At 43.4% G+C, this 19,361-nt stretch overlaps 1 protein-coding gene across 5 annotated transcripts in view; it reads right to left on the bottom strand.

The window, feature by feature from the left end:
* The window catches only part of Raf1 (Raf-1 proto-oncogene, serine/threonine kinase), a 57,292-nt gene extending 39,051 nt beyond the window's left edge, over window positions 1-18,241 (bottom strand). Inside the window, exon 1 of one of the 5 annotated variants that reach the window (XM_028863993.2) lies at window positions 17,844-18,241. The gene's annotated coding sequence lies outside the window, so the exon portion shown is untranslated. Of the gene's footprint in view, window positions 1-3,465; window positions 3,631-17,250; window positions 17,274-17,460; window positions 17,555-17,843 lie in introns of those variants that run through there. The other 4 variants (XM_037204253.1, XM_037204251.1, XM_037204252.1 and 1 more) reach the window with 4 other exon arrangements.
* Between the last annotated feature and the right edge of the window lie 1,120 nt (window positions 18,242-19,361).

The raw sequence follows: 19,361 nt of genomic DNA, 5'->3' as shown, positions 1-19,361 counted from the left end.
CATTCAAGTGGAGTAAGGCTATTCTACACCACCCATAGAAGAAAGCCTCCCTGGAGCACACGCAACCTTTCTTGTGGGTGCTTCTGTATAGCTCCTCTCCCAAAAGTCAGAGCAGATTCCTTTGGACTGCAGTAAAAACAACCAACGCTAATGACCTCATTAATCTCAGAGGCTTTTCAGGAATTAAATGCTCCAGAACCAAAAGTTTAAAAATTTCTGCTGAAAAGAGTCCAAGGCAGGCATAGAAGTTCATACCTATAATCCCAGCACTTCAGAGACTGAGGCAGGAGGATCTCTGTAAGTTGGAGGCCAGCCTGGTCTACACAGGGTTCCAGACCAGCCAGGACAACATAGTAATATAATACCCTGTCAAAAAGGAAGGGGGCAGGAGGCCACAGGTTTCAAAAGCAACTGAAAGAGCTTGAAGTTAACTTTGTTTTGTACCATTTCTTGGCTCTGCTAAAGCAAAGCAGTCAAATCTTCTTAACTGTCCTTCTCAACTAAGGACACATCTACAAGAACTAAACAGTATAAATATATAAGGCCATTTTTAAACTTTCTCCCAAAAGTGCCTCAGCAAATCAGTAACTACATTCATTGTAAGAAACCTAGTTCATAGCACTAGTAGTGGTGTGTGCCAGCATTCCAAAGGAAGGAGACTCAGGAGTTCAAAATCATACTTATCTAGATATGGAGTTCTAAGTGAACCTGGACACATGAGATTATGTCTTGAGTTTTTCCCAATTCTTAAAATTTTCTTCAAATATTATTTCATTTAAAAATATGAAACTGAAAGGGGATGTGTTCTACATAGTAAGTTCTATGCCAGCCTGAACACACTATGAGCTTACATCTTAAAAAACAAAATGGGTGGAGGGTGGAGAGATGGCTCAGAAGTTAAGAAAGAGTACTAACTACTCTTCCAAAGTACCCAAGTTGAGTTCATACCACCCACATCTGGCCACTTACAAGTACCTATAGCTCTTGGGGATTCCATACTTTCTCTTCTGACCACACAAATGTATTATAAGTTACAAAGGCACATGTACTTATATAAATAAAAATATAAACAAAAAACAAGGGCTGGTGAGATGGCTCAGCTGGTAAAAGGTGGCTGCCACCAAACCTGACCATCTAAAACCCATCCCCAGCACCCACAGTAGGACTGACTCCTAGAAGTTTGTCCTCTGACCTCCATATACATACTAGGGCATTTATGTATGCACACACAAAACAAATAAAATCTAATTTGAGGAATAAAGCAAACTAAAAAAAAAAAGGTAGCTCAAAGGTACAACACCTTCCTACCAAGCCAGTACCTTGAATTCAATCCCTAGCACAATGAAGACAGAGAAGAAAAAGAGGAAAAGATGAAAGACAGGAGAGTTTCAAGTTGAAGGCCTGTCTGGGCAACAGAGTATGTTGGCCTGGGGAACTTCTAAATAATTTTATTTCATACTTTATTTTATGTGTATGAGTGTTTTGCCTGCATATATGTACATGTACCACCTGTGTGCAGTATCTGCAAAGGCCAGAAGAAGGCATCAGATCTCCTGGAATTAAAGACAGTGCGAGCCATCAGGTATGTGTTGGGAACCAAACCCAGATCCTTTGCAAGAGCAGTGAGTGCCCTTAACTACTGAGCCAACTTTCCAGTCCCTGACCTGGGAAATGTAAGGTGATGTTTAAAAAAATAAATAAAAAAGAAGGCTAGGAATACAGCTCAGTGATAAAATGCTTACATCACCTACACAAGGCCTTAGGTCAAATCTCTAGTATTAAAAATAACAATAGTTTAAAAAAATAGAATGAACCAGACTTGGTGATACAAGCTTATACTCCCAATACTGGGAAGACTGCAGTGGGTGAACTATGCACCACCATGCCGGCTTACGCAATGCTGGGAATAGAACCCTTTGTGCATAATAGTCAAGCACTCCCCAGGTGTGGTGGCACATACCTTTAGTCCCAGCACTGGAGAGGAAAAGGCAGGAGGATCTCTCTGAGTTCGAGGCCAGCCTGGTCTACAAAGCAAGTTCCAGGGCATCAAGTCTATTACATAGAGGAACCTTGTCTTCAAAAAACAAAAAACAAAAAAAAAATAAAAAATAAAAAATAAAAAATAAAAAATAAAAGGTCAAGCATTCTACCAACTGAGCTACATCCCTAGCCATTAAGATATTATGTTTTGGGTTTTTTTTGTTGGTTGGTTGGTTGGTTGGTTGGTCTCACTATGTAGCTCTGGCTGTCCTGGAACTCACTATGTAGATCAAGCTGGCCTTGAACTCATAGAGATCCACCTACTTCTGCCTCCCAAGTGCTGGGATTAAAGGCATGTGCTATCACCACCACCCAGCTGATATTCTTCATTTTGTTTTTTTTTAATAACTATTTTTATGTTCAATTATGTGTGTGCAGTACCACAGTGGCCAGAAGGGAGAATCAGGCCCCCTGGAGCTGGAATTTAGATGGTTGTAAGCTACTATGTGGGTGCTGATGCCCTAACTACTGAACCACTTCTCCAACCCCCATATTCTTAACTATACTTAAAAAAAAACCTAGTTTCTGAGAATGTGGTAATACACTATATGTTAATATTGATTATAGAAAGTCTTCATCAATGGAGAGAAACTCAGAACTGTAGAAAAGTTTATTTAGCTCTCCTTCCCATTATCTCACAGTACTGTTAGAATTAATCAAGAGAAGGCCAAGCATGGTGTCATGTCTTTAATCCTAGTAGAGGCAGGCAAATTTTAAACCAGACTGGTCTACACAAGTTACAGACCAGCCAGAGCTACATAGTGAGACCCTGTCTCAAACCATCATCATCATCATTTATGACAATGATGACAATAAAGCAAGCATTATTCTTATCTTTTTTTAGATGAAGAAAAAGTAAAATGTAGGGCTAGGAAATAGCTCTGTGATAAAGTGCTTGACTAGCATGGATAAGACTCCAAGTTTAATTCCCTGCACCTGAAAATAAAAAGTTAAGCTTTAAAAATAAAAATAGGGCCAGGTAGTGGTGGCGCACACCTTCAATCTCAGTACTCGGGAGGCAGAGCCAGGGAGATCTCTGTGAGTTCGAGGCCAGTCTGGTCTACAGAGCAAGATCCAGGACAGGCACCAAAACTACACAGAAAAACCCTGTCTCAAAAAAAAAAAAAAAAAAAGGTAACAACTTAAGAGTTAAATCAGTGAAACCCAGTACTATGCACAATGAATGTATGCCAACTTAAAACAAACAAACAAAAAAAACAGGTCCTCAGGCTTTAAACTATAGCTCTAGCTGGGCAGTGGTGGTGCACGCATTTAATCCCAGCACTCAAGAGGCAGAGCCAGGCAGATCTCTGTGAGTTCTAATTTAAATTATATAAATTTGGACTTGAGGTAATTATTATGTATTGTTAGTATACTACTACTTTGGGACATGAGAAAGAAAGGAAAATACAGACTATGCCTTACCTTACACATGCAGTTCTCTTCTAATTCAAGAAACCTTCCTTTCTAAGTGACAAAAGATTTACTTTAAATTAGTGGTCTTCTAGCAGTCATAGTCCCATGCTTTTCTAACTTGGTCCTTACTTCTTCTTAGCCATTAAATGACAGAAGATACATTAAAATTATGAACTTCTGTTCATACAGCTAACAATCTGAAATAGAGTGAAGAAACAACACATTTCTTTAAGTCATACATGAAAGCTTTGTGTTGTCATTCTTTTTTACCTTCCTTCCCAAAAACTTTCCCCCAGTGGTGATAATGAATATAGATTGAATAAAATAAAATCCCATGTAATTACAAAACTGCTAAACTACAAACTATGACTAGTTCTAAATGTTAGTCAAGACAAAGCAATTCCTATTCTTGGGAACAACTGGGCACTGCCCTAAAGATCATTGTGCTATAATGTTACCTGCTGTAGGGAGTTTTCCTTTGCTTGAAAGCAGGAGGAAGAATAAGTTAACACAGCTCAGTCAACATCTGGCAGCAACACTCCTATTATCCTTACTGACATCTAGGTTTAAGACTTACTTATGCCAGGTGGTGGTGACGCACCACTCGGGAGGCAGAGGCAGGCGGATCTCTGTGAGTTCGAGTCCAGCCTGGGCTACAGAATGAGTTCCAGGATAGGCTCCAAAGCTACACAGAGAAACCCTGTCTCGAAAAACCAAAAAAAAAATAAAATAAAAGACTTACTTGTGTTGCTTTCTCTTCTCTTGACACGCACATGTCTAGTATTGTCACCATGCTGTGCCCCACAACCCCGGGGCTGGAGAGTAAGCTCAGGGTCAGTGCTCTACTACTGAGTTATATATCCCTAGCTCTTGCTTTGTTAAAACAGGGCTTGGCTTGTTAAGACAGGGCCCAAGCTGCCCTTGAAATATAAATCCTAGCCAGGAAGTGGTGGTGCATGCCTTTAGTCCCAGTGCTCAGTAGGCAGAGGCAGGCAAACCTCAAGTTTGAAGCCAGAATGGTCTACACCGTGAGTGCCAAAACAGCCAGGGCTACACCAAGAAACCCTGCCTTGAAACTCTCACTGTGTGCCCCCTCCTTCAAAAAAAAAAAAAAAAAGAAAGAAAGAAAGAAAAAGAAAATCCTCCTCCTTCACTTCTACTGCTGGGATTACATACAATATGCATAACTACGCAGCCTGACATGTTTTTCAGTCTTTTAAGATGACAGAGAAAGCAAAGTATTAGTATGAGCTAACCAAATAATATTGTCATTATTCTTTGTTAAAGAAGCAACGAGGGCTCTATTGACTAGAAATATAAGTTGCCCTTCTACCTCCTGAGTGGATTCCTGAGTTTGCTACCTACCCAACAGTGTTACCTACTATACTTCTCTACTCCAAAAGAGTTCCGGGTCCCAGAGTAAGGCCATCTTGGTCCATACAATAAGTTCCAGGCCCAGGCTATAAAATTCAAACATAATAAGCCTATAAGTCAACCTCTTACATTACTTGGAGAAAACTGTATCTCTTCTGTGTCAATTTTACACCATCACATCCATTCCTTTTTGCAGATTATCTCTAAATTCTTTTTTTTTTTTTTTTAATGTGTATGGGTATTTTGCCTGAGTGCATATCTGTGCACTCATGGAAGCCAGAAGAGGGTATGGGATTCCCCTGGGAGTGGAGTTAGTTGTGAGACACCACGTGGGTGCTGGGAATCAAAGCTTGTCCTCTGGAAGAGCAGCCAGTGCTCTTAACTGCTGAGCCATCTATCTCTCCCCTGTCTCTCTTAAAATTTTTAAAAGACTCCTTAGGAGCTGAAAAGCTGGCTCAGTGGTTAAGAGCACTTGCTGCTGCTCTTGCAGAGGACTCAAGCCTGGCCCCAACACCTGTGTTGGGCAGCTCACAACCATTTGTAACCCCAGCTCCAGAAGATCCAACGCCCTCTTTAGGCTCCCACAGGCATCTGCACTCACATCCTCAAACCCACAGAGGCACACATAATTTTAAAGATCCCTTGGAACAATTCTAGATGCTTCATCTAAAACCTATGTTAAAACCTATGAAGGAGATCAACACATTCCTAACCTATAACCAACCTATGCAACTTTCAAAATATCTCTCTGCCCAATTTGTCATTTCCTCAAAAATCTTTTTATTTCCTAGCAACAGAGAAATAAAAATGGTTTAGTATCAAAAGAAAATAGGCTGGGAGGTGGTGACACACACCTTTAATTCTAGCACTTGGGAGACAGAGGCAGGCAGATCTCTGAGTGTGAGGCCAGCCTGGTCTACAAAAAGAGTTCCAGGACAGCCAGGGCTGTTACACAGAGAAATCCTGTCTCAAAACACCAAATAAATAAACAAACAAACAAACTGGGCTGGGAACTCAAGAGGCAAAAGGTGGAGCTCTTTGAGCTCAAGGCCATCTTAGTCCACACAGTAAATTCTAGGCCCAGGCTATAAAATTCAAACATAATAAAAATAAACAAACAAACAAACCACTAGGGGCTAGAGAGATGGCTTAGGGTTTAAGAGCACTGGCTGCTCTTCCAGAGGACCTCCGTTCAATTCCCAGCAACCACATGGCAGCTCACAGCTGTCTGTAACTCCAGTTCCAGGAGATCTGACACCTTCTCTGGCCTCTCTGGGCACCAGGCACACTTGTGATGCGCAGACATACATGCACGCAAACACTCACACATAAAACAGAATAAATAAATATTAAAAAAGAATACTGTGGGGAGTAAGTTCTCCAACTCCATACCCAAATTAAACTGGCAACAATAGGAGGCCGAAGCAGGAGAATCTTGAAGTTAAGACCCATCTGTGTTACATAGCCAAACCCTCTCTCAAAAAAGGGCCTAATTAGGGCTGGAGAGACGGCTCCAGTTAAGAGCAGACACTGCTTCTCTGAAGGATCTGAGTTCAATTCCCAGTACCCACAGCTCATTAGCACCTGTAACCCCAGCTGGAGAGGAATCCAACACCTCTAGCCTCTGCAAACACCTGAACTCACATGAACATACCGACATACATGCACACAATTAAAATTAAAAATAAATTGCTTTTAAAGGAGCCTAAGTAAATAAAATTAAATTTAAAAACATAAAATGTTCTAGATCTGAATACCTATGAGGCCTAGACTCCAGTAATTAGTTTGAAAATACCAATGCAATTGAGCATTGGGCATACAACTCGGGGATGGGAGGGCTAGGGAGTGGAGGGGCGGGGCACAAAAAAAATTCTGCTGAACAAACATGAGCTGCTCTGATCCTCATCTCATCCCAGCTAGAAAACAGCAATGGTCTAATTTGCACAAGGCTTATACTACAGTTTCCCAACCAGTCCAAAAGGGCAGTCTCATGCACGGAAAGGTGGTCAGTATGTGTCAATATTTTGAGTTTCCTCATCTCTCTTTCTCAATTTCTAGCCACAAACTGGTGACTTCATCAGATGACTGGCCAACAGACTTACATAAAGAAATGGACCACACTACCCTTCTAAATGTTAGCGAGCATGAGCTACTCAAGTATCAGAAGCAGATTTTATTGTTTTGAAGTGTGACTGATTTTAAAATGCAAATTGAGTAGGAACTAGTTCAGAAACAGTATTTACACAGTCAAAAATGCCTGGGACCAATTTCATTTTAACTCTCAGCACAAAATGAGTTTTTCATTATCCTCTTTAAATCTTTTTAATTGTTTTGGTTAGCTGGTTAGCTGGTTGGCTAAATGGCTGATCTAGAGTCTCACTATGTAGGTCAGGCTAATCTTGAACTCGTGATCCTTCTGTCTTAGAGTCTGACTGTTGGGATTGATTACAAAGGGTACAGCCCAATATGTGGCTTTCTTTGAATTGTTTTTAAACTCAGCTTTTCTTTTCATCTCCAAATCAGTCATTGCTTCTTTATTTAGGTAGTAACTAACAATTTTGTTGTGTTTTTTGAGACAGGGTTTCTCTGTGTAGCCCTGGCTGTCCTGGAACTTCCTCTGTAGACCAGGCTGGCCTCTAACTGGGGATCCACCTGTCTCTGCCTCCCCAGTCCTGGAATTAAAGGTGTGTGTCACCACTGCTGAGCGTAACTGATCATTTTTAAATGAACAATCCATTTACAAAGTACAACATTAACACAATACCAAAGTATACAATGTGCAAATGAAGTGTAGAGATGCCAAGTCTGGCACCCACAGTAAGGAGCTAAAATGACTATGTCTGAAGAGAAGGAGGAGCAGCAAAAACCACTGTTATCTCATCTTGCTTGAAGCTCACCACATAGAAACACTAATGACTTATTTTTGTGTCACACTGTATTTCACATAAAAATTATAAATTTTTGTGGCGAACCTTACATATGCAGCAAGTAGTTTTTTAAAAAAAAAAAAAATTAGCCTTTTTGCCAGGCAGTGGTGACAAATGCCTTTAATCCCAGCACTCAGGAGGCAGAAACTGTGAGTTCAAGGCCAACCTGGTCTACAGAGGGAGTTCTAGGACAACCAGGGCTACACAGAGAAACCCTGTCTCAAAAAACAAAAAATTAAATTAAAATTAAATTAAATTAAAAAAATAGCCAGGCAGTGTGGTATACACCTTTAATCCCAGCACTCGGAGGTAGAGGCAGGTGGATCTCTGAGTTTAAAGTCAGTCTGGTGTACATTTCAAGATCTGGGCCAGCAAGAGATACACAGTGAGATCCTATTTCTAAATAAATAAAAAAGTGAATGATTGAAAAATCAGCCCTTCTCAGACCAGTAAGATGGCTCCACAGGTAAAGGAACTTGCTGCCAAGCCTGACTATATAACTTCAATCTCCAGGTCCAACATCATAAAATAAAAAACCTGATTCCAGCAAGTTGTCCTACACAATAATAATTTTAAAAAAGAACAAAACTTGTTTTGCCTTTCTCATGCAAGTGCTGTCATATCACACCTGTAATCCTAGAACTTAGGGTGCTGAGGCAAGAAGGAGGGCTTGAAAGTGAAAGTTTGAGGCCAGCCTGGGCTACTTAGTCAGAACTTGGTGTCAGTTTGAAGGAAAAAGAAGCATACTTGGATATGAAGTATGCCGAAGGCTTCCACCTCTGTCGAAGACTCTCAGTGAAAGTCTGGTTCACAGCTAGTGAGGTTCTTTGTGGAGATTCTTCAACTTTAAGGAGTAGGTCACCGAGGGCATGTTCTTAGGGGCTCTATCTTGTCCCCGGGTACCCTTTCTGTTTCCTGTCTCTCATGAAGTGAGTAGCCTCTGCTGCATGCTCCCACCACATCTTCCTCACCACAGAGTACATAATCAACAGAACTATGATATAAAGCATGGGAAATCCCAACATTCCAAAGGTGAAGGTCAGAGGATCAGCAGTTCAGGTCATCCTCAGCTACAAAGAGTTCCACACCAACATGAGAGCTTGTCTCAAAAAATCCACATACAAACTTAGTGTTGGTAGGCATAATGGCATGATACTTGGGATCCCAGCACTCAGAAGGCTAGGCTAAGACAGGAAGGTGACTGAATTCAAAGCCAGCCTGTGGTTACTTAACAAGACCATGTCTTTAAAAACCACCAGGCACCGGGCGGTGGTGGCGGCGCACGTCTTTAGTCCCAGCACTCGGGAGGCAGAGGCAGACGGATCTCTGTGAGTTCGAGGCCAGCCTGGGAAAGGCGCAAAGCTACACAGAGAAACCTTGTCTCAAAGAAAAAAAAAAAAACCCACCAGGCAATGGTGGCACACGCCTTTAATCCTAGCACTTGGGAGGCAGAGCCAGATGGATCTCTGTGAGTTCGAGTCCATCCTGGGCTACAGAGTGAGTTCCAGGAAAGGCGCAAAGCTACACAGAGAAACTCTGTCTCGGAAAAAAAAAAAAAAAACAACAACCAAAAAAACAAAACATGATCAGTAAGATGGCTCAGCAGATAAAGGCATTTGCCACAAAGCCTGGTAACCTCAGTCTGATCCTGGAGACCCACCTGGTAAGAAAATGTACTCCTGCAAATTGTCTTCTGACACACACACACACAGAGAGAGAGAGAGAGAGAGAGAGAGAGAGAGAGAGAGAGAGAGAGAGAGAGAGAGAGAGAAATATAACTGTAAAAGAACAAGTATTGGGATTTAGATTCACACTCTCACACAGCCTGGTCCCTCAGTCTCTCATGAAATTGTTTCCTCACAAATATCTACAAGAATAAACATGAAGCAGAAATCAGTCAGTGGAATTTATTATCTAACAAGATGAGACCCTCACAAATGACTATACAATAGAAGCCACAGAAAAAAGGAAGGGCCGGGCGGTGGTGGCGCATGCCTTTAATCCCAGCACTTGGGAAGCAGAGGCAGGCAGATCTCTGTGAGTTCGAGGCCAAACTGGTCTACAAAGCGAGTTCCAGGAAAGGCTCCAAAGCTACGCAAAGAAACCCTGTCTCAGATAGAAAAAAAGAAGAACATAGAAGGTTAAGGATGGTAAATAACAGTAGTAAGAGCAAAAGGTCAGGGAGTGACTCTCAGGAACAAGAACAAACAGTAAGTTCTGCTAACCTCCTCCACTAGACAAAACCCTTCAAGGTAAGAACCTCCACTCATCACCCTGTACTCTTCCTTCACAGTGAGTGCCTACACCTACTAGGTACTTTAAGAACAAACAAAAAGAAAAGAAAAACAGTTTTTAGGGCTGGCAAACAGCTTGGTAGTTAAGGGTGCTTGCCTGATGATCTGGGTTCAACTCCCAAGGCTCACATAGGAGGAAAGAATAGATTCCCTCCTCTGACCTTCATTTGCGTGCATATGCTGGAAAGATGGGTAAGTGACTAAGCGTACTTACTAGTCTTGCAGAAGACCTGAGTCAGTCTCAGCATCTGTCTCAGCTGGCCAACAACTACCTGCAACTCCATCTCCAGGGGGATCCAACACCTCCTGGAGTCCTTAGGTATCTGCATTCATATGCATATACCCCCACAGGCACTTGGAAGTAAAAATCTTAAAATAGGGCTGGAGAGATGGCTCAGGGGTTAAGAGCGCTGACTCTTCTTCCAGAGTTCAATTCCCAGCACCCACATGGCAGCTCACACCTGTCTGTAACTCCAGTTTCAGGGGACCCCGACACCCATGGCAAAAACACAAATGCACATAAAAATAAAGTATATTTTTAAAAAATCTTAAAATAATAATTTTAACTTTTAGCAGGCTATAATAACAAACACTTGTAATCCTTGCACGTGGGAGGTTGAAGCAGGAGTAGATCAAGGCTAGACTTGGCTACGTAGTGAACTCAAAGTCATGTGGACTACATGAAACCCTGTCTCAAAATTTTAAAAATTTAGCAGCTAAAGAGATGGCTCCATGTAAAGAGCCTTTATTGCTCTTACTGAGGACCCAGGTTCAATTGACAGCACATACATAGTTGGGTTGTTATGGGTTCACATTCATCCAAGCCTCCAGTTCCAGGGAACCTAATAGGCACGTGCATGGTGGACATACATGCATGCAGGTAAAACGTTCATACATGTAAAGTAAAATAAATCAATCTAAAAGAATGTTTAATGTAAATAAATAAATTAAAATTAAAATGACTTTTAAATCTGGGGGCAGGAGGTCCTAGGTGTGATCCTTAGTAGCACCACATAAATTGGGTGTAAGGGCTCAAGGCTTTAATCCCAGCAATTGAGGTAGAGGCAGGAAGATCAGAAGCTCAAGGCCATTCTTGGCTGCATAGCAAGTTCAAGGGAATAAAGACGTAAAGGAGAATAATGGAAAAGGAAGGGTTAAACTGGAGTAGGTCAGTAGAGAGTAGGGTAAAGAAGGTAGCATGGGAAAGACCTTTCAAAAAAGATATATGGAAACATAGTACTACAGAAACTTCCTAAAATATTCATATCACGCACACACGCAAGGGGATTGGGGTATTAAAATGTCCCTAGTAGACACCAGAAGCTAACTAATAAAAAAAAAAAGCCCAGTGCCAGGAATGGGTTACTTGTTTTGGAACTGTTGGCCAGAGAGGTCCACAGAACCCCCACCCCCAAACATTAAAGGATATTGTCACTGCTCTTAATATCATCCAGAAATTGACAGTAGCAAGACCCTAGTGCTAAAGACACCACATACTTGAGTCATAAAGCATGGCAAAACCAAGCTGGTATGGATCTGGAAGTTTCATTCCTATTGGCCAGCTTTCAAAGGGCTGGAGGGTGCTATGCATAGTACTGAGGGAGAAAAGCAATCATCAGTCATACACAGCTACAATAATGACTGGCCTGACAAGACATGCAGCACACTGGTGCAATGGTGGCACAAACAGCATGTGAGTAACCAACCACTTTCTGATTGGATTGTAAGTCCCAATCCACAGTATGAAACCAATACCTGATACCATTATCAAGCTAAGAAACTTATGGTCATAGATCCTAGAGGAAAACTTACTACTATTATGCTGCTAAAAGAACACAGTATTAAACTGACTCCTAATGATTTATTGTTACACTCACAGAGCAATGTATCCCTCAACTCTCATCTGAGAAGGTTCTATTTGCAGTATATCACAGTGATTTACAGGGACCCACAACTGGCCAAAATGCAGAGAGACTACAATTATGCTCAGCCCTAAAGGGAGCAAACACACTACACCTCCAAGGCTCAAGGATGATGAGGAACAGGGGGCAACAAAGAGTTTAAGTGCCAGAGGCTGTGGATGACAAGGAAACATTCTCTTCTGGACACAGCAGGGCAGCTGCACATTAGAACTCACAGCAGCTGGGACAATATGTACAAAACCTTTGCAAATCAAGCCAGACCAAATAAATCCCAGCACGGAGAAGGGAGTTGAACACACAATCCCACCCCTAGCCAGGGAGCTATTAGCAATTGTCAGCTGCTGGGAAAGGGAGAGACAGCTTTCTGAAAGAGTGTAGGTCCAGGTGTGTCAACCACTCCCCAGTAGAAGACCACACTCCCAAGAATATTTGGGCAGCACAAACTGGTCTTGAAACTTTTTTTTTTTGGGGGGGCGGTCCAAGACAAGGTTTCTCTGTGTAGCCCTGGCTGTCCTGGAACTCAGAGATCCACCTGCCTCTGTCTCCCAAGTGCTGGAATTAAGGGCATGTGCAGGCACTGCTGCTGCCACCACCACTATCACCACCACCACCACAATCACCACCACCACCACCACCACAATCACCACCAGTGATCAAAAAAAAGGAAACAAAAGTTGGATGGGTAGAGAAGAAGGGGTAGATCTGAAAAGAGTTGGAGAAAGAGGTGAATACAATCAAAACATACTGTATGAAATTCTCAAAGAACTAATAAAAGTTGGGTATGATATACATGCCTATAATCCCAGCACTTAGAAGACTCAGGCAATAAGGTTGCCATGAGGCTAACCTGGGCTCCTGTCTAAAAACAATAAACATGTGAGACAAAACCATTAAGTACTGACTCTCCCAACACTCGTGTACTGGGTTGAAGAAAGGCAGAGAGACTGACTGGCAGTGTTAATGGCAGAGTTTGCCTCGTCTACTCAAAGCCCTAGGTTTAATCCCCAGCACTGTATCCAGAAAAACAGAAAAAAGGAGCTGTTTTGCCCAAACACCGTCTCCTTATAGAAAGTCAAGGAAAAAATCAGAGAGAACTTCTATTTCATAGTAGGTTGGAAGGAAATAGACAGGAGACCTTCTTGACTCATCCAGCCAATATGTTTACTCTTGCTATTAGATGACAATAAATAGAATAGTTAGAGAGAGGAAGATGAAACCTGCACGCCTTTAATCCTAGCACTTGGGAGGCAGAGGCAGGCAGATCTTTGAGTTCAAGTTCTACATAGTGAGTTCCAAGACAGACAGCGCCATGTAAAGAGTCCCTGTCTCAAAAAAAAAAAAAAAAAAAAGAGGAAGATGACCCTACAGAGTACAGACCACACCACTTCTCTGAAAGAATGTGCCATACAAGAGTTCACTTAAAACACTCTCATTGCCAGGCAGTGGTGGCACACGCCTTTAATCCCAGCACTGGAGAGGCAGAGCCAGGCAGATCTCTGTGAGTTCAAGGCCAGCCTAGTCTACAGAGCAAGATCCAGGACAGGCACCAAAACTACACAGAGAAACCCAGTCTCGGAAAACCAAAAAAAAAATTCTCATTGCCTGCTGCTTCCCATTTGTTACCCAAAAAATGTAAACATCGCTAAATCACAAGGATTTGCAAATTCTAAAATAGCTCTTTAGGATTGTTAATCCCCACCCAGCTAAATCCTTTAGAAATAGACTAAATCCTGGTCTAAAAATAAAACCGTGTCAAGTGTTCTTCAAAATATACTGTGTACACTGATTGGAATGTGATGCCAATTAACGCACTGTGAGCAATAAAAAAAAAAAGAAAGAAACTTCAGATAGCCTGTGCCAAGCTAAATAACAAATAAATACCATCCACTTGAAAATTCTCTTCAGTTAAACTGAGATTCTGGGAGTAATTTTAGAAGTCAAATATCTGAAATCACTCACTAGGTGGTGTAGCACACACCTGTAATCCCAAATCTCAGGATGGCTCAAGTAGGAAGATCACAAATTTGAGGCCAGCCTTGACTACACATATGTATTTAATACAAGCATGCATTTAATTTATTTATTTTTATTTTATGTGTATGGGTGTTTGACCTGTTATATTTCTGAACCATGTGGTGCCATGTGTACTATGTGAGAACAGAAGACGGTGTCCAATCTTCTAGAACTGGAGTTACTGACAGTTGTGAGCCCCCATTGTAGATGCTTACCCTCAAACCAGGGTCCTCTGCAAGAGCAACAAGCGCTCTTAACCACTGAGCCATCTCTCCAGCACTGAGAATATGTATTTAAAAAACAACTGGACTGAACAATGGCTCATCAGTTAACAGTGCTTACTGCTCTTGCAGAAAATCTGGTTTGGTTTCCAGAACCCACACGATGGCTCACAACTACTTGTAATTCCAACTCCAGAGGATCTGATGCCCTCTTCTGACCTCCACTGACACTGTACACAGCGGTTCATACACTCAGCCACACAAACATACACATATAGGTACAATAAAAAAGAAAAAGTCAATCACCATCACAACAAAAACCAAACCACTAAGGGGCTGGAGAGATGGCTCAGTGGTTAAGAGTACTGGCTGCTCTTGCAAAAGACCTGGGTTCAGTTCCCAGCATCCACCCACATGCTGGCGCACAACTGTCTGTAACCTCAGTTCCAGAAGATGATGCCCTGTTCTGGCCTCCAAGACACCAGGCACATACGTGGTTCACAGACATATATGCAGGCAAAATACTCATACATGTATAATTTAAAAAACTAAAATTAAATCACTGAGAGCTACACAAATAATTCTGGGAGCAAAGGAGTAACAGAATGACTCAAACACTACAAGAATTAAATGTGTAATTAAGGACTTTTTACTCACAACTTTGAAGGCCAAAATAAAACACTCAGACATTACTATTATAAGATTACAGACAAGAGTTTAGACCTCATTAGTATCAACGGAATCTTGACATAAATATCTAGTGTTATATTTTGAACCCGCTGGATGAACAATTATCAATTTCACCCATCTATATGTACACATATCAAGAAAAAAAAAACTTCAATAACCTCTTCCTAAAGAACCTACACTTTTAATCCCAGCACTACAAGACAGAGGCAGGGTGATCACTGTGAGTTCAAAGCCAACCTGGTTTATATAGTGAGTTCCAAACCTTCCAAGGGCTACACAGTGAGACCTTGTTTTAAAAAAATAACAACAAAAAGCACCCAATATTCCTGATTTTTCAGGGATGGAAAACTGATTGTTATGGTCTATATACAACTTTAGAAAATTAACACAACAAAATTTTCAAGTCAAAGCTTGGTTTTTATGGTATTTATACCATATTTATATGGTATTTATAAGTCCCTCACTGTTCCATTTGTTCACTGTCTTTCACAGACAGCATTTAAATTCTCTTCTGCAAGTCAGCATTAAGGTATACTGTTTAGCTAACAAGCTCCTCCCAAGATCAGGGTTATTACTATTACACCTAACAGGCAAACCAAAGCGGTCTCTCATATAATATTTTTTTCTATTTTTAGGTAGGTGACTAACAAAGTTTTGTCTGGGATTTAAACATTAAGTAATCATACATTTACTAACAGACTTCCTAAAGGAGCAATTTGAAGTTAGTCATTATATATATATTTAAAAAAAAGTAGTACTTCTGCAAATGTCTAATTTCCAAAAGGTGTGAAGTTGCTTAACCTTCACAGCAAAAGTGACTTGAGGCTAGAAGCAACTGGGTTCAAAGTAGTTGTAATGCAGTATCATTCTTATTTTTTGAACACTTTCTGTCCTAAATGAAAGGTTTTAATATGGTTCTCAGTCTTTTTTCTACTAGGCCAAATCCCTTAAAATGCATTCAAAAGCCTTTCAGTCAAGTCTTCTACTTCACAGGCACACAAGGTCTTTTCAGCTATTGACAAGACCTTAACAAAGCTGCCTGATCCCACTTCAAGGCACAATCACAGCCCTGCAGACCTGATGATAAGCCTTCAGAACAGAAACATCAGCAGGTTTATTTTTCCAAGTACCCAGAGCTCAGCTAGGTCAAATGTTGCTGCTGGATTTTAAACAGCTTACTTAGCCCTTGAAGTGTTAAGAGTAAAAACCAGTCAAAAGAATCTCAGTGGTTTTCGGTGATACACAACACCAAAGATTTTGAAACTGGCCCTCAAGTCTCTTCATATCTGAGTAGTCACTTCAGCATAAGCCTTAAAGTAGCTATTTAAGAATAATGTTTATTGGGCTAGAGACTTTAACAAAGCCTGCAACCTGGGGACTCAATCCAAAGAAAATAATATACTGTATAAATAGGGTTAATTAAAAATACTTTCATGCTACACTTTTTCAGGTGCTTTCCATAATCTGCCAATTTCTGTATGTTTACAGAACATGTTTTACATTGTCAGCAGAGATTTAAAACTCAAAGTTAGTAAAGAATACAACGTTTATGAAGTCAACATTTTTACATGCATGTATAACCTTAGAAAAACCTGCAAAAAAATCTCGGAATAGGGAGTCCAATTCATTAACGGTTGAACAAGCGCTAAACATTTTGTATCAATTACCAAAACTGGTTGGCTACATTTAACAAAGTAAATCTTTTCAATTGTATCGACTTCACTACCATTGGGGGAGGGGGCAAAGCAGCCACCAGCAAGAGTTAAAAATTAGCAACTTGAAGTTAATTAATCCAAACTAAATGAACTAGTTCACCACCATCCATCTCATAGACCCTTCACATGCTATCAGCTTTCCTTTGGGACCCTGATATCTCACTATCTCCTTCCTGCACCCCACATTTAATAAATAGCTGCTCCCCAAACTCATCCCAACTCCTGTAGGCCATCCATGCCTCTGTGCCTTGGTTGGTGCCAGCTGTTCCCTCCGCTGACAATGTCCTCCCCTCTGCCTCACCTAGTGAACACGGTCCTTCCAAACTCTTCGAGAAGCAAGCAAGGAACCTCGGGGCTTCTCTAGTCCCCAAAGCGCACTTAACTGTTCTAAATCCCAAGAACACTTGAGAAATCAATCCTTATCACCGCGCATTGTTTTCACGCCCCAGGAGCCAAAGCACTAAGGGCAGTCTCCACAGACCCCACAGGACGCAATGCAGGCATCCAGACGTGCCCTGAATTCATTCCCCACTTCTATGCACAGACCCGACCCCCTCCCCAGGTCCCAGTCACGTCCCAACGGGGAGAGACGAGATCCCACCGTCACCCCTAACAAAGAATGAAAACCAGAGGCACACCCTGGGCCCTGGAGAAAGAACAATGAATGAACACGGCCGACTCGTCTCCCGTGATGTCCCAACTCCTCTCTCTGCATCCACTGACTTTGCAGAAGCTAGACGGCTGTCGCTTCACACAAAAGGCATCCCGGTTCCCGATCTCGAGCATCCCCGGCCTTCCATCAGGAAGCCCCGGGAGAGGTCCCCACGCCTTAGCGGCGGGGCACTGACCCGTTTCTCGCTGCCTTCCTCGATTCTCTCGTCTTCCCTAAAAGGGTGTCACTTGAGCGAAGCAGCCCGAGAGGAGGTGCAAGGCCGGGCTCCCCCCACTTCTGCAGCCCGAGAGAAAAAGAACCAGCCCATCCCAGTGACAACACAGGCACCGGGCAGCTCCGGGCGAATTTTTTTCCCCCACTGCCAAAATATGAGGAATGCGCGCTGGGCACCGGGGTGGCGCTGGCAAGTTTCCGAGAAACACTAGGAAATCTGAGCAGGGGTGTGGAAACTGGCTCGCCGGCCATGACACTCGGCCCGCGCCCGGCCCGCCACCCGGGTGACAGCGGCCTGACGGGCCCTTCGCCCCGCCACCGTGCCGTCAGCCCTGCGCGGCCTACCTGAGGGAGCCGGGTCGCGCCGGGTCCCGTCGTGCGGCGGCGGCGGCGGCGGCGGCTGAGCGAACGGGATGCGGTCACATTCGGCGCGTCCCCAGCCCGGGGGACGGGGCCCCGGGGAGGCCCCGCATCGCTGCACTAGCGCCCCGCGCCTCAGGGCACGCGCCCCAAAGCCCGGCCAGCTGGCCCGTCTGAGGGCCCGCGGAGAGCGGCAGAGAAGAAGCCTTCCCGCCTCAGGCTCGCTCGGCTCTAACTCCCGCCATCTAAGATGGCGGCGCAAGCACCCGCAATGAAGACGCTCTCCGGCCGCCCCGGCGAGCGAAGCCTGCGCTCGACGCTCGTCTTCGCGACCTGCGGCGCCGCGGGCTCACCGCCTCCGCGCGAGCTCTCGAGCTCGGCTCTCCGCTGGAAACTTGGCTCGGGGATCTATCGCTCGGGCCTGGAATCTGGCCCCGCCCCGGGGGGCGTGGCCTCGCGGTCCTGCGGCCGCCATTTCGGGGTAAGGCGGTGGCGGCGTCCCCGGGTGACTGCATCTGGTCAGAGGCGGGCGGCCGTGAGTGCGGCCCCGGGTCCCGCCACCCGCGAGGCCCCGGGAGGACCAGACGCGCCCGATGACACCCGGCACGGGGCCCAGCTTGGGCGCTTCCTCTCCGAGGTTGACAGCCGTGGAGAATGGCGGCTTACGGGTTTTTGTGGGAAAAGCCCTCATACGGTGTTAAACCTCGGGTTCCTCCTCCCTTGTAAATCGAGGTTTTGCTATCGTTCATCTGACTGACCAAAAACTAAAAGTGTGGTGTTACACATCTGTAGGACCAGCGTTGGGACCAAAACCTAAAAGGGTGGTGTTAGACATCTGTAAGACCAGCCCCCGGGGCGCCTTCGCCCTGCCCTGGTGGGGTAGACACCTGGAGGGCGATGTGACATCGTCAACGTTACTTTGTTTCTCTTTGAAATAGCGACTCACTCCTCATCCGCGGTTGGCCTCCGCCTCTGTTCGCCTGCCTCTTTGTAACTATTTTCAAAGTAGCCATGTTGGGACCTGCGAGGTGGCTCAGGGAGTAAAAATGTTTGCAGAGGAAAACCTGGTCATCGGTCCTCTGATTCCTTGATGATGAGGAACCTGTCTGACTCCATTTTAAAGGCAGGAGCCATTACGCTGTATGTTTAAAAATAAATGAGTTTCTATTTGCTGTGAGAGTTGAGTAACTTTCCTGACCTTCCCCAACCAATGACCTTAATTTGTTTTTGAGAAGACCCTGACCCTTTTCAGCTCTCCTTGACCCCTCCCAACCACATGGTAGGTGATCACATGATTTTTTTTTTAATATTTCCTTATTGCCCCGTTGTCTTCTGTAAAACTATTCGTGATTGTACTCCTTAAAAGGGCCCCACAAGATGAATCCCGAGCTGTTCTCTTTAACACAACTTAAGAGGCAATCGCTGGCCTGCTCTTGGGTGCACCCCAATAAAAATCCAGCTTGCTTCAAATTTGGCTCAAGTTGTGGTAGTGGTCTTATTCTC

This window comes from Peromyscus leucopus, chromosome 3, assembly GCF_004664715.2.
Source record: "Peromyscus leucopus breed LL Stock chromosome 3, UCI_PerLeu_2.1, whole genome shotgun sequence".
In the NCBI taxonomy this organism is placed as follows: Eukaryota; Metazoa; Chordata; class Mammalia; order Rodentia; family Cricetidae; genus Peromyscus; species Peromyscus leucopus.
The sequence above is the reverse complement of the archived record's forward strand: the minus strand, read 5'-3'. Positions and strand labels throughout refer to the sequence as shown.